Source organism: Meleagris gallopavo, chromosome 12 (assembly GCF_000146605.3).
Source record: "Meleagris gallopavo isolate NT-WF06-2002-E0010 breed Aviagen turkey brand Nicholas breeding stock chromosome 12, Turkey_5.1, whole genome shotgun sequence".
NCBI classification, from domain to species: Eukaryota; Metazoa; Chordata; class Aves; order Galliformes; family Phasianidae; genus Meleagris; species Meleagris gallopavo.
Window position 1 is genome coordinate 19,449,034 of NC_015022.2, and position 8,588 is coordinate 19,457,621.

The 8,588-nt window shown below is 44.7% G+C and overlaps 2 long non-coding RNA genes across 2 annotated transcripts; one reads left to right on the forward strand and one right to left on the reverse strand.

Moving 5' to 3' along the window:
• Positions 1-488: 488 nt before the first annotated feature.
• LOC109369686 lies at positions 489-2,418 on the reverse strand. The gene is made up of 3 exons (XR_002119106.2): positions 2,331-2,418; positions 2,102-2,234; positions 489-1,156 (listed from the first exon to the last, which is right to left on the reverse strand). It is a non-coding gene; the product is annotated as an uncharacterized LOC109369686 (long non-coding RNA).
• Positions 2,419-2,514: 96 nt separating this feature from the next.
• Positions 2,515-3,984, forward strand: LOC104912898. The gene is made up of 3 exons (XR_002119103.2): positions 2,515-2,595; positions 3,139-3,240; positions 3,842-3,984. It is a non-coding gene; the product is annotated as an uncharacterized LOC104912898 (long non-coding RNA).
• Positions 3,985-8,588: the final 4,604 nt, after the last annotated feature.

The following is an 8,588-nucleotide window of genomic DNA, read 5'->3' on the forward strand; positions in this document are numbered from 1 at the left end:
GCGCGCGGCTGCGGCGCGCCGGAGCGCTGCGGACGTTCGGACCGCAAACGATATTTTTTCTCCCTTCCGTTCTGCACGTTTCCTCCGGATTCCCACCTTCCTCGTGGGTCCGCGGGTCGGGTCTGGTCCCCGTCTTGCCCGAACTTTGGCTAATTGCGGGCTTCGCCCTGCGCGGCAGCTTACCGCAGTGCGAGGGGCAGCGGCGGCGCGGACTGCGGAGCGCCCCTGGGACCGCGACCGCGGGAGGACGAAGAGCAGCCCGGCTCTGCTGCACGGGGACGGTGCGGTCTCTGCTGTTGTGCTTTCTGTGCCGGGGCCCCGGCGGGGATAGGGCTCTATGTAGAGGAGATGGTGGTATTTAAAGGGATGGGACCCGGCCGGTGGGGCGGAGGCTGCGGCTTCGTGGAGGTTTGTAATGGTTCCTAAAGGACGGACTGTCGTGACATCAGCGCCTCAAAGGTGGGAAAGACGGTGTCCTGTTCTAAAAAGCGGTGTCCTACACCTGTAAAAATGAAGTAATAACCCCAGAAAGTTTGTATGTGCTTCTCCCTTTTCTCACCCATTTCCAAGGTGCACTGGTTTTAAGTACCAGGAAAAATAAAAGCAGATTTTGCGGTGCAGATTTCAAATGGCACAGCACGTGCCCCGTTCTGCAGTCAGCAGTCTGCCAGATGCCTGCCGACTCCTGTCAGCTGCAGACGCTTTTGGCCTTTGGGCCGTTTGCACATGGGTAAGCATCCCCTCGCAGCAGCTACTTGATGGCAAACAGAACTGGTCCGAAACATTGCATGCTGTACGTCTAGATTTTTATTTATAGATTCGTTTTAAGAATAAAACAGTTTTTTATTTGCCTCTGTTCTTCTGGCTGTTGTGCCCTGCCTGCACAAAGCCTACCAGGAGGAGGTTCATGAAGACCAAATGAATGTATCCCTCGCTCAGGCTGAACCAGAAAGCATGCTTTCCCCGTTTTCTTCTTACAGCTTGATTCATAGAAATTGAATAATGCATATGGGACGCTGCAGGAACCTGCTTGTTCCCACCCTTACTGCTTCTGATGCAGTGTCACTGTATCTGTGGAACACTTGAATACCTATTCTAAAATGATGCCACAAATACTGGTCTGATTCTTCTGTTCCTGTGTAACTTTTGACCTGTTCTGAAACAATATTAGAAAGAGTAGAAGAAGAAAATACCAAATTGTAAAACCCAATTATCTTGGCAGGAAATCAACAGCAAAAAAAAAAAATATTACAAGAGTATAAGGAAAGAGAAGGGAAACTGATGAGACCCATGGTACATTACCCAAACTGTGCATGTGTGAAAAATATGCAAGTTTGGAAACCTTGTTATGGCATAGTCTGCACTCCTGCATCAGCAGATAGGATGGAAATCAGCAAGGACATTGTTCTGGGTATTGTACGATGGCATAAATTGAAACTGTGGCAGGTGGGGATAGGTTAGAAGTGATTTTAGACTGCCCGAAGGGGGGAAAAAGACATTGCATAAATTGTGGCAATAATGAGTGAAATGAGAATTTCATTTTTCATTGCTCTGAAAGAGTATATCTGTCTGTATTTTGGAAGAAGTAGCAGTGCCTCAAATAGCATCAATTGCTGCAGTAGGACTCGAAGACTCTGACACAGCAGCTCGAGTCAGCAGGATGTGTCCTGCAGCGTGCTGCCGTGCTCTGCTCGGGTGGGAATGCTCACAAGCACTGCATTAAGAGGCATTGGCTGCTAATTTAATCCATCATGCTTTCCAAGGCTATTTCATAGGAAAACAGTCCTTTTATCTTTTCCCTTCCTGTTGTGTTGTCGTTTTGTTGTGTGTTTTACTTGTTCCTACCCTCTGCAGTCAAAAATAAATAGGTGTTCTGTGACAATGTAAGTGGTGGTAAGTTTCTGGATGTTCAGAGGGCTTACTGTTTGTTTTGTATACTCTGCTGTGAAGCTATTACTCTATGGTTTGAGCAGTCATCAGGGAAAAATCCTAAAACAAATATTTTCTTGAGTTACTGTGAATTCTTGAGACTACTCAAGTGCAATGCAATGACCTGGTGATTCCATCCTGCATCTGTGTTGAACAAGCTGATACATTCTACCTTGTATCCTAGAAGATACTGCTTTCCACCAGCAGCCTTCAGAAGCTCTTGTGCGACCTCAAATTGCTGTGCTGGAGAACCAGAACTGCAGTAACTGGAAGTAGTATATGTGAAAAGCCAACACGCTTCACTCCTTAAAAAAAAAAAAAAAAAAAAAGTCATTTGGCTACCTTTTTATGTAAGAGAGGGCACGTCTTCAGAAAATGGTGGAATAACTCTCAACACGGACCTTAAAAGTAAATACTAGGGCTGAGATCCTTGTTCTGTTTGACTCTTAGAAGTCTGTGTTAGCGGCCTTCTGCAGCTGTGCTTCTGCAGCCAGCAGCGTAAGAGGCCAGCATAGTGATGCACAGTGTAATTCCATTATTGTTCATGACACCACAATGCAGTGCTGCACCACCAAGGAGAAGGTGCTCCTTATTAGCCTGTGAAGTTCTGATCTGTGGTGTTTGGTGTCATTCAGAACACACAGCTGCTAATGCTGAGGGCTGAAGGTGACTTCCCAGCATGGCATGGTGCCACTCGCTCTGGGAGCAGACGCTGTTTCCTGCTGTGATATGAAGGCGATTAGCTTACGAAGATTATGTAGATTAAAGAACAAACCCAAAGGGTCTCAGTAGGATCAGGGGCTTTGAGGGCATGATTAGGCAGAGGGAGCTGAGGTCGGGGGGGTTTCTGTGACTTGAAGGATGCTCAAGTTCCAAGAGCACCAAGCTGATGTGTCTGAGCTGTTTAGTAGTTTAACTCGCTTAGGCAAGTTAATGAACTTTTAACTAGAGCAATTTAGCCATGATCCTTCATGGTTCTTCTGTTTCACTCATGTGAAACCTAGGCTGTAAAAAGAGTTGCTTGATGCATGTACTGCAGGTGTAGGTGTTTTATGGAAGGGAACGACTCATGGCCCTTTGCTTTAGAAGACTTTTTCTCAGCGCTAACCATCTTCTCTCGGAAGGCAATTGCTGCTTCCTGGATGTCATGTTTACTTTTGTCTCCTCTTTCTGTAGCCACTAACTCACTGTTCTTTCTCTGTTGGGCAGGAATTCGCTCCTGGAGTATTAACCCTTTGTTCTGCGATCTGAACCAGCAACTGCGACTCTTTGTAACCCGGCATCTGGCCCAGTTTTCTTCAGAAGTCAAAGGTCAGGTTTTTTACTTTATCAGCATTAACTTTTATCTTTTATTTTGTATTTGAAAAGAGGTAGAATACAGCTGGCTCTGATTTAGCATGACGAATTCATAGGAGTTATTTGTCCAGGATTCTGTATACAAACACTAAAGAAGAAAAACAATCTTAAGGATCTGTTGGATGCAAAGAATTTAACTTAAAATTACTACTGAGAATAGAAGCATGAGCCTACAGACCTTATGAATACATCTTCCAGATGGGAAAACAGTTCTCTTAGTGGGTAACTGAAAGAGGGAACCTAAACTGAGAGGTTTCTTAGCTTACCTGTTATTCTTCTTAATATGGAGAAAGGAAGTCTCCCTCCTTGCAAAACAGTACAAACACTGATTTTCTACAATACAGAGCATTTTAATAATAATTAAACTTATCAACCTAGAAAGAGCTGAAGATCTGCCTGAATTGGAAGCAACCATGGCAGAGGTTATGGTACAAATATACTCATGGTGCCATATTGGAGTGGAACACTCACTCAAGATTCTTATCTCGGGGTTGAAGTGTCTGGATTAAAATTAGCAATGTGTATCTCTCACTTGAAACTTCTCTTTTTCCTGCAGAGCAAGGGGTGATAAATGCAATGCCAGACTATAAAGAAGGTCTCAGGAGGGATCCAGGGGATCACAGGCCTATCAACCAGCTGTAAATTCTGCTGATCAAATCAGTAAAATAATAATAAAGGACAGAATTAGTGCCCACCTGAGAATAGTCACCACTGTTCCTGCAAAGAGAAATCCTGCTTTTCAAATGTATTGAATTTCAGAATCATTAAGGCTGGAAAAGACCTCTATAATCATCTAGTCCAATCCATCCATCTGCCACCAGTACTGTCCTCTAAGCCATATCTCCGAGTGCTACATCATCCCTTTCCTTAAACAGCTCCAGGGACAGTGACTCCACCACCTCTCTGGGCAACCTGCTCCAATGTCTGACTCTTTCTGAGAATAAATTCTTCCTAATGTCCAGTCTGGACCCTCCCTGGTGCAACTTGAGGCTGTTCCCTTTAGGCCTGTTGCTTGTTAGCTGGGAGCAGAGGAGGGCTCTCACCTTGCCACCGCCTCCTTTCGGGTAGGTGTAGAGAGTGTGTTTTCTGAGGGGTCAGCGAACATAGGTAAGCAGTTTAGTCTACCTGTCAAAGTCAAAGTCCCTGAAGTCTGTTTAAGGAATCCTACTGGCCATAGGCTAAGAAGGAAGGTCTCAGTATGCAGAAGTTAACGAGAGGAATGGGCAGGTGGAAGTTCAATGTAAATAGTCACCTCCCTCGGTGGAGGCAGATTGCTGGTTGAGTTCAGCAAGGTCCATGCTGCTCAACAGAAGCATAGCTACTTAAACCTGAGAGGGTGAACACGAGTAATGAGGCAGGTTTGATAATCAGAAGTCATTCAGGGTATTAGTGCTGAGTCCTGACAGAAGAATTTAAGTTGTCTAAGAGAAACATTCGTACGTAAAAACACCTCTGCAAACCTGGCTTCAAATATAAAATGGTGAGTTCTGAGATGACCATTTCTGCTGAGGAGTGAAGCCCTGTAGCATGACACAGTTCAAACAGTACATTTCTATGACTGTTTTCCTCTATAACAAAATATTAAATTTATTGAAGTGCAGTTACTGTTACCCTTCAAAAGCGGTGTGCCAAACACACAGTTTTCTATCAAAATGAGTAAACTAATCAGAGGAAAGCAGCTCTGCTTCTGCACACTGTGGGAGTAACTTTTGGCATGAATTCCCGACGCACTTTGTGTGAATAGGGCTATTGTAGCTGAGATGGGTTAGTTACAGTGTAGGCAGAGCTGCCAATATTTTCAGAGAGCTGAAACAGGGCATGCAACAATTCATCTAAAGGCTGTTTATTTCTGTCCTAGCTTACTCCTGTTTACACAGCCATTCCCAAGCAGATAAGCGTCTGGACCCACAACACATCTTGCTGACACGCTTTGTTTGTCTCATGTGGGCCTGGTGAACAAAGGTACTTTTGTTCTTCAGGAAGATGTTGGTGTGCTTCTGTGGGCATCTTCCTGAGGGACCCGCTTGTTACCTGGTAGATGTGCACGAGGTTCGTGTAACAAACGTTTATCTGGAAGTTCAGCAGCTTTGGAAGCCTTCTGGTTGACAAGAATGGAGGGGTTAAGTAGTTGGTGGCCAAATGCCTTTTCCCTGGGAAAAGACAGTAAGTCTTAGAGCTACGGAAATCCCTGCTAACAGTGGGTAATAGTAATTAAATCTCTTACCATGCTGCTTTTGGGTACTGTGGTATCACTAAGAACCAGGATCATATTAAACAGCCTGCAGTGAGTCGTAGCACAATCTCAGCTCTGCGTGCCTGATTTCCCCGACGAAGCTGAAATTGTCTGTAGATACTTTTGATGCTGAATTGGAGGCCAACAGCTTAATGTGTTACTAGATATGATTTTGTGCATTCTTCAAGCCGCTCTCTGTCAGTGCACATCTGCAGAATTTTGTACAGGACAACTAATTTGCATTGGCTCTGCACAACTTCTCTTGCTGTTGTCATGTGGGATAGGAAACAGGTGTTTGGCCTTCAACTGTTCCTGCTCCTCGTGTGGTGAAGCTGACGGTGGTAGAAAGGTGAGACATTCTGGCCTGGATTAGTTACCATAGGCGGCTGCTGGATTTGTGGCAAATGTGTGCAGCTGATGTATGACTTTCTAACAGTTCCCTGCCAGTGTATAAGGCAAGAACAGCCAGGAAGATGGTGTTTGGAGCTGCATCCAAACTTGCACGTTGTATGGGAACTGCTGAGTCACAGCTGACCCACTGATTGAGCACCTGGGGAAAGGACCGGTCAGCCCTGGGAGCGCAGGTGAAGGCAGTGCAGCTGTGGGGCAGGATGGGTGCAGCCTGGCCGCACCTCTCTTAGGGCTCATTTCAGGGCTGACTGCCACTGGGGAGGGATGCCTGGTTGGCGATTCCTCCTTGGTGAAGCTTTCTCCTTTCAACTGGAATCTTCTGATATGGGTGGGCAATCTTCATCCCTTCCTTCGTAGCACCTTTCTATTGTGGCAGTCCTTCCATCGTCACACCTTTGTTGTAGTGCCTTTCCCACTGTGTTGATCTGTGTAATTGTTACATATGTTCCTGTTGATAATTCAGTAAACATGCTATTTCAAATGCAGCAAGATGATCCCTCAGAGGGGTCTATACGTGGGCTTAAGAATATTGAGCTCAAAAGGAACGAGTGTGAGGGGTAATAGCCACAGTTAAAGATGCATTAAGAACTGTCTAAAGCAGTAGAGAATGATGACAATCCATGCAGTTCAAGATTGCTGTGGGAGATAACGCAGCTGAAGGTGAATACTGAAAGGCCAGAAGACTGAAAAGTTAGGCTATAATTCAGGATTTAATTACGGGTGGTGGATCTTAAGTATGTACAGACTTTTGGTGACTGTTAACAAGAAACCGTGGTTATGTTATAGTTAGGAGGAGAATATGCGAATGATGGCTGTAGCAGAAATGCTCAGTCATGGCCTGCAGCAGTGATGGAGCACCTGGTGGGAAGGCAGGACCGGCCCAGGGGAGCTCAGGTGCGTGTAATACTGCTGAGTGACAGGAGGGCTGGAGCCAGGATCCGCCCCTTCCAGCCCTCATTTAAGGGTTGGCAGTGGAGCTGAGGGTATCTCTCTGGAGGTCCCTGCCTACCTGAGGCCTTTCAGGGGTAAGCAGCTTCTTTCTTTTACTTTTGTGTCTGTGGCTGCAGTCACCTGCTGTAGCCTAGGACTTTGCTGTGATGCTGTCATTGCTACACTTTCCATGGTATTACAGTGACAAAATCAGAAACTGCAGGTTACAACTGGTATGAACCTAGAGAATCCCTAAATGCAGCCTGGGAACTGTCTGTACTGAAGGCAATATATGCCGTCAGGCAATGCTTTCTGCTGTGGTAAAAGCCTTCTTAGCCATGCTGCTTCAGTTTGATCAGATTTTCTAAGTTTTCTGACTTCTGTTGCACCTTTCTGCAAATCTGTTGCTGTGTGTCTTGTAACAGCCACTTGAAGATGTGTATATCTGTCATTATTCAGATGCAGATAAATAACACCACGTAGCTTTAAACATTAGGAACTGCTCAGCTCTACACTGCACGTGTGTGCTTCTTCCTTCTGTGGGCACAGGGCAGAGTGGCTGCTCCTCTCAAATATGAGGCTGTACCAGAGATCTTCTAGAATCCCTTCCAATTGATGTTTTTGTAATTTTTATGCCACTTGAAAGACCTCAGCCTTGAATGTGTGAGGTATGTGTAGCTCCTCTATGTTGGTATGCTTAGCAGTATCTCTGGAGAATAAAACCATTCAGAAGTATTACATTAATATCAGAATATCAATCCCATAACTGTTGATGTTTGTATTCAGGAAAAAAGTCATTGGAGCACAACAGTTACTGTACAGCCAGAATGGATCGTGGCCATTTACTTAATGCAAAGTTCTTCTCTACAAACTTCCAACAACCAGTAAGTTTGACACTGCTGGCAGGAAATTCTATTAGATGAAGAATGGTAATAGAATACAAGTTAGTAAAGCAGTCTGCCAAACAGAGTAGTCCAAGGCTTTTCAGTTTGCAGTTTCTCAATTCATTACAGTAGTTATAATACAGATACAGTTTAGAAATGTTAATGCCTGGATTTTGAAGCTGAAATTAAAATGCAACTACAACATTCTGTAGGAATAGAGAACACAGTTGTTTCTCTAATCTTAGTTCTTACTCTCTTTAGAGATGGGGAACACATAAGTCTCAAATATGGCTCAAGCAAGTGGGGAAAGATCTGATAGTGTTGAGGCAGTCATGTAAATAATATCTAATCCACCTTAGTGGGCTTTTTGGTACGGTAACCTGCTGACTCATTTGTGTGTCACAAACAACATGACTTTAGGTTAATCTCATTGCATAGTTTGTGGGGGAGAACCATAGTTGGTAGGGACAGCAGGAAACCAAATATGGATCTAATGATGACCTTCCCGAAGGCAAGAAGGGTAGTGCTGGTTGGCAGCAATAGAATAGAAAGAGATAGAAGCAACTGCAGAGGACCTTGCATAATGAGGTGCTTATGTGTTACGGAGAACAGACTATGTGATGAGAAAGCACACTTCTGTGCTGTTGTCGAGTGCCATTGGCTGCCCCAAGTTCTTGAAGATCATATGCACTGTCTCCTTGGATGCTAACAGTTCTCTGTAAAACTGTCTTTCCAATAGAGATTGAGATGTGGCAAAGCAAAATGCTCAGAATAATTATTTCTGCTCACTGTTTGTTGATGTTCAGAGAAAACAACTACTCCGAGTGCAGAACTGTTGTCAGAAG